Genomic DNA, 6,574 nt, shown 5'->3' on the forward strand with positions numbered 1-6,574 from the left:
CTGTCTGTAAACAATTGTTGGAAAAATGAATTGTCTCAGGCATAAAGTAGATGTCCTAACTGACTTCCCAAAACTATAGTTTGAAATTTGTGGAGTGGTTGAAAAAGGAGCTATTAATGACTCCAACCTAAGTGTGTTTAAACTTCAGACTTGTACCTTGGCCCAAACATCAGCGCCACAGGTAACTTCCAAAAAGTTGTGAACGAGCTGAGAGTCTACTCCGTCCCTTCCTCTCTCCCTCCCTTTCCCCTCCCTTCCTACCTCCCTCCCTCCCTCCCTTTCTCCTTAACTTTCTCCCTCCCTTCCTACCTCCCTCCCACCCTTTCTATCTCCCTCCCTTACTTTCTCTCTCCCACCCTCCCTTCCTACCTCCCTCCCTTAATTTTTCCCTCCCTTCCTACCTCCCTCCCTTTCTCCCTCCCTTCCTCTCTTCCTACCTCCCTTTCTCCCTCCCTCCCTCCCTCCCTCCCTCCCTCCCTCCCTCCCTTTCTCCCTCCCTCCCTCCCTCCCTCCCTCCCTCCCTCCCCCGACCCTCCCTCTCTCCCTTCCCTCCCTCCCTTTCCCTGACCCTCCCTCTCTCCCTTTCTCCATCCCTCTCTCCCTTTCTCCCTCCCTACCTCCATCCTTCCCTCCTTACCTCCCTCCCTTTCTCTCTCCAACCCATCCTACCTCCCTCCCTACCTCCCTCCCTTTCTGCCTCCCTTCCTCTCTCCCTTTCAACCTCCCTACCTCCATCCTTCCCTCCTTCCCTCCCTACCTCCCTCCCTTTCTCTCTCCAACCCATCCTACCTCCCTCCCTCCCTCCCTTTCTGCCTCCCTTCCTCTCTCCCTTTTAACCTCCCTACCCCCATCCTCCCATCCTTCCCTACCTCCCTCCCTCCCCCCTTTCTGCCTCCCTTCCTCTCTCCCTCCCTCCCTCTCTCCCACCCACCCTCCCTCCCTACCTCCCTCCCTCCCTTAATTTTTGCCCTCCCCTTCCATGTTGTTTTCTCCATGTTCTCCCATGTTGTTTCCATGTGGTCTCCATGTGGTCTCCATGTGGTCTCCATGTGGTTTCCATGTGGTCTCCATGTGGTCTCCATGTGGTCTCCATGTTGTCTCCATGTGTGGTCTCCATGTGGTCTCCATGTGGTCTCCATGGTCTCCATGTTGTTCCCTGTGGTCTCCATGTGGTTTCCATGTGGTCTCCATGTTGTTTCCATGTGGTCTCCATGTGGTCTCCATGTGGTCTCCATGTTGTTCCCTGTGGTCTCCATGTGGTTTCCATGTGGTCTCCATGTTGTTTCCATGTGGTCTCCATGTGGTCTCCATGTGGTCTCCATGTTGTTTCCATGTTGTTTCCGTGTGGTCTCCAGGTGGTCTCCATGTTGTTTCCATGTGGTCTCCATGTGGTCTCCATGTGGTCACCATGTTGTTTCCGTGTGGTCTCCAGGTGGTCACCATGTTGTTTCCGTGTGGTCTCCAGGTGGTCTCCATGTGGTCTCCATGTAGTCTCCAGGTGGTCTCCAGGTGGTCTCCATGTGGTTTCCATGTGGTCTCCAGGTGGTCTCCATGTGGTTTCCATGTGGTCTCCAGGTGGTCTCCATGTGGTCTCCAGGTGGTCTCCAGGTGGTCTCCATGTGGTCTCCATGTGGTCTCCAGGTGGTCTCCATGTGGTCTCCAGGTGGTCTGTGGTCAGGTGGTCTCCATGTGTCTCCATTGTTTCCATGTGGTCTCCATGCTGTTTCCATGTGGTCTCCATGTGTTTCCATGTGGTCTCCATGTTGTTTCCATGTGGTCTCCATGTTGTTTCCATGTGGTCTCCATGCTGTTTCCATGTGGTCTCCATGTGGTCTCCATGTGGTCTCCATGTTGTTTCCATGTGGTCTCCATGCTGTTTCCATGTGGTCTCCATGTGGTTGATACCATTCCATTGACTCCATTCCAGCCATTACCGTGAGCTGTCCTCTCCTCAGCAGCCTCCACAAAACAGACAACCTTGACTTATGTGGAATATTACCTATTCAGTTTAAACAACTTTTCTTTTAAGAAATGCCTTACAGTACAGTTTCTACACCACTGCAGTTGATTACATGTACAGCTCACATTATTCACAAGCTGAATGGAGTCAAGCTGACATAGCTGTTTTCCAGCATAATAGTAGTTGTAATACTGCCTGGTTCCCCATCTTCATTCATCAGTATCTCCTCAATGATCATATAATCTAGTAGTTGGAGTCTACTCATCAATAGAAGCATTATCCAATAAGCCATTTGGTTTTGTCTCCTTTAGAGAGAAATACCAGCTAGACAGGGAGTCAGCACAATTCTCACAAAGCTGCTGTGGTGATGGTCTTTCCTGAGTCTCTGATACACCCAGAAACACAAAGACTGTTCTACAGAGGAGAATTGTCTCGGTGGTTTGTGGAGAAATACATGCAGTAAGGTGTAAATGTGTCCTTTGTGTATCGCCCCAGGTGGTGTAGTCTAGTTTTGCTAACGTGTTCCCTCGCCTCTCTAGCCTCTCCGTGGTGCAACATATAGCTGCTTTACTTGCCAACGTGCTTTAATGACCTTCCTTCCCCTCCCTACTGTTTCTCCCTTTGACTGTATAGCCTGTTTTCTGCAAGGACAATGAGAACATTACAGGGTTGCACCCTGCTCTCACAGTGTGTGAGACTAATATTACTTACACTTACATAAAGAAACCTATACAATGGCTGAATGTCCAGCAAACATGGGACGTCCTGAGGACATTTGGCAACATTCCCATTAGTTCCTTTAAGGGTTTCGGTGCGACATTATCCCACTGATGTTCTGAGAAGTTGTATCACGATCCCAAGGGAATGTTCTCTGGGGGTCCTTTGTCTAGATCCCTGTACATCACTTAGGTTCTGAGGACTTTCATTTTACTATTCCTTAGGATGTTGTGTCATGGTCCTCTGGAGGTTTTGTCTACTTAGCGGTTTGTCCCAAGGACGTTTTGAAGAGGTTCTTAGGACGTTGTGTCATGGTCCTCTGGAGGTTTTGTCTACTTACCGGTTTGTCCCAAGGACGTTTTGAAGAGATTCTTAGGACGTTGTGATGGTTCCAAGATAACCTTCTCTGGGTGACCCTTTTATAGTTCCCAGGTTTGTTCAGGGGACATTTTTAGGAGGTTCTTAGGACGTTGTGTCATGGTCCTCTGGAGGTTTTGTCTACTTACTGGGTTTGTCCCAAGGACGTTTTGAGGAGGTTCTTAGGATGTTGTGTCATGGTCCTCTGGAGGTTTTGTCTAGTTCCCGGGTTTGTCCCAAGGACGTTTTTAGGAAGTTCTTGGGGCGTTGTGTCATAGTACCCTGAAGGTCTCCTGAACGTTCTTGGGGAGTTTTGTCATAGTACCCTGAAGGTTTTTGTTCATGGCTGGAGTGGAATGACTGCAATGGTATCCAGCACATGTGTTTGATACTATTCCATTCACTCCATTATTATGAGCTGTCCTCCACTGGTCAAATATATATATATATTTTCATGAACCTTTATTTAACTAGGCAAGTCAGTTAAGAATTTATTCTTATTTACAATGACAGCCTACCGGGGAACAGTGGGTTAACTGCCTAGTTCAGGGGCTGAACAACAGATTTTTACCTTGTCATTTTTACCTTGTCACCTTGTCGGGATTCAATCCAGCAACCTTTGGTTACTTTTCCAATGCTCTAACCACTAGGCTACCGGCCGCCCCATATGTTACTCTGGAATCACTATGATAAATATAATAGTTTTTCTTCAGTGTATTTTTAACAGAGCTTAGTTACTTTGAAGTGCAAAGTAGGCCTTTCAGGTTAAATCATTGATACAGACACGGTGGTGTAGCAAGAGGTTGTGAGTTCAAATCCCAGGTGAGGACCTAAATGAAAATACACCATGTAATCATGTCCTGTTTGTGTATGTGTGTGAAATATGTAAGTTAAACGTACTGTTATGTCTGTGTGGTTGACCCTAGCATAGCCTAAAGACAAAGAGCTGCGACTGGATAAGTGGTTCACCAATCAGGGCCTTGATGGTTTTTGCAACAGTAACAAGGGGTGATGTGGAATGAAACAGCAGTAGCACAAATGCCTTCTCGGCTACGTTTGCCATATTGTACATTGCTCTTCGATATAATTTTTTTGTAATGTCATTAGCACAGTATACAGTTGAAGTCGGAAGTTAACATACACCTTAGCCAAATACATTTAAACTCAGTTTTTCCACAGTTCCTGACATTTAATTAATTAATAATAGTAGAGAGAATGATTTATTTCAGCTTTAATTTCTTTCATCACATTCCCAGTGGGTCAGAAGTTTACGTTAGTATTTGTTAGCATTGCCTTTAAATTGTTTAACTTGGGTCAAATATTTCGGATAACCTTCCCATTCAGTCTGGTATGAGAACGGTAGCCCCTATTTGCAAAAGCAGGTTGTCTGCGGAAAGCTGAGCATCTTGGCTATTGATTGATACCTTCAAAATCTTGCTTTTCGGCGAAAGATTGTCGGCACTCCAAAATGTCCCATAAACATCACAATTGGTCCTTTTGAACAGAGACCTGAACAGAGACCTAAAAAAAAAAAATCTGAACGGTTAGTCCTCGCGGTTTTGCCTGCTACATAAGTTCTGTTATATTCACAAACATGATTCAAACAGTTTCAGAAACTTCAGAGTGTTTACTATCCAAATCTACTAATAATATGCATATCTTATATTCTTGACATGAGTAGCAGGAAGTTGAAATTGGGCACTCTATTTATCCAAAAGTGAAAATGCTGCCCCCTATACCTTAAGAAGTTAATAACAAACTTGTATGCTATGTGTAAATACGAATAAAATCGTTACATTTTGAGCCTAGTTTGTTAATAAGCCACAGGAAAAGTCAGCAACCTTCCAACTAGCCATGATTGGCTGAGATAATGAGTGGGCTGGACATGCTGAAAGAAGAGTTCAGAATGGACTTTCAGATAGATGGCTTCTGTCTATTTGACCTGGTCAGTCTGTGTTGGTAATCCTGTCGAACGTGGCTTTAAAAAAAAAACTATTGATTAGTGGAGCTGCATAAGTGTTGATCTCCACTTTCTGGAGGATCGAGTTTTGAAATCAGTTGGATTAGAGTATGATCGCTAAAGAGATGAGGAAAACACTTGTCTCCGGATTACATTTTCAAGCTAAGGGCAACTATGGCATGGCATCTGTGACAGGGAGATGCGTCCATCATGTATGATGATGTATACAGGTAAGATAGTCTAGCTAGCTACATTTTCAGATATGACACATTTCTAATTTTGACAGAAGTTTAATTTCAAGCTAAAGTATACTGTTACCTAGCTAGCTACTATGTGCATTGTTGTTTAACTAGCTAACGTTAGCTGGCTGGCTTGCTAGCTAACGTTACATGATCTTACTGTCACGGTCGTCGTATAGAGGAGACCAAGGCGCAGCTTTGTAAGCGTACATACTTCTTTAATGAAAGAACGAACACTGAACACTGAACACTGAACAAAACTAACAAAACAACCAAACGAACTGTGAAGCTAATATGGCTAGTGCAGACAGGCAACTAAACATAGAATAAGAACCCACAAACTACCCAAGGAATATGGCTACCTAAATAGGGTCCCCAATAAGAGACAACGATAAACAGCTGCCTCTGATTGAGAACCAATCTAGGCAACCATAGACATATAAACACCTAAACTTACAAAAAAACTAGACACAAAAACACCTAGACAATACAAAAATGAAACAAACCACCCTAGTCACACCCTGACCTAACCAAAATAATAAAATAAACAAAGATAACTAAGGTCAGGGCGTGACAGTACCCCCCCCAAAGTTGCGGACTCCCGGCCGCAAACCTAAACCTATATGGCAGGGTCTGGGTGGATATCTAACCGGAGGCTCTGGACTGCGGATCCTCGCCGTAGGTCCCGGGCTGTGGACCCTCGCTGCGTGGATCATCGCCGGAGGTTCTGGACTGGGGACCGTCGCTGGAGACCCAGGGCTGGGGACCGACGCTGGAGACCCCGGGCTGGGGACCGACGCTGGAGACCCCGGGCTGGGGACCATCGTTGGAGGTTCTGGACTGCGGCCCGTCGTTGGAGGTTCCGGACTGCGGCCCGTCGTTGGAGGTTCCGGTCTGTGAACTGTCGCCCAACCGAGTATGATGCTGTATCTACTGGTAATATTACAGCGTATGATGCTGTATCTACTGGTAATATTACATTTTATGATGCTGTATATACTGGTAATACTACAGAGTATGATGCTTTATCTACTGGTAATACCAGAGTATGATGCTTTATCTATGATGCTGCTTTATCTACTGGTAATATTACAGCGTATGATGCTGCTTTATCTACTGGTAATACTACAGAGTATGATGCTTTATCTACTGGTAATGTTACAGAGTATGATGCTTTATCTACTGGTAATACTACAGAGTATGATGCTTTATCTACTGGTAATACTACAGAGTATGATGCTTTATCTACTGGTAATACTACAGAGTATGATGCTTTATCTACTGGTAATGTTACAGAGTATGATGCTTTATCTACTGGTAATACTACAGAGTATGATGCTT

The sequence above is a fragment of the Oncorhynchus tshawytscha genome, linkage group LG25, assembly GCF_018296145.1.
Source record: "Oncorhynchus tshawytscha isolate Ot180627B linkage group LG25, Otsh_v2.0, whole genome shotgun sequence".
Lineage (NCBI taxonomy): Eukaryota > Metazoa > Chordata > Actinopteri > Salmoniformes > Salmonidae > Oncorhynchus > Oncorhynchus tshawytscha.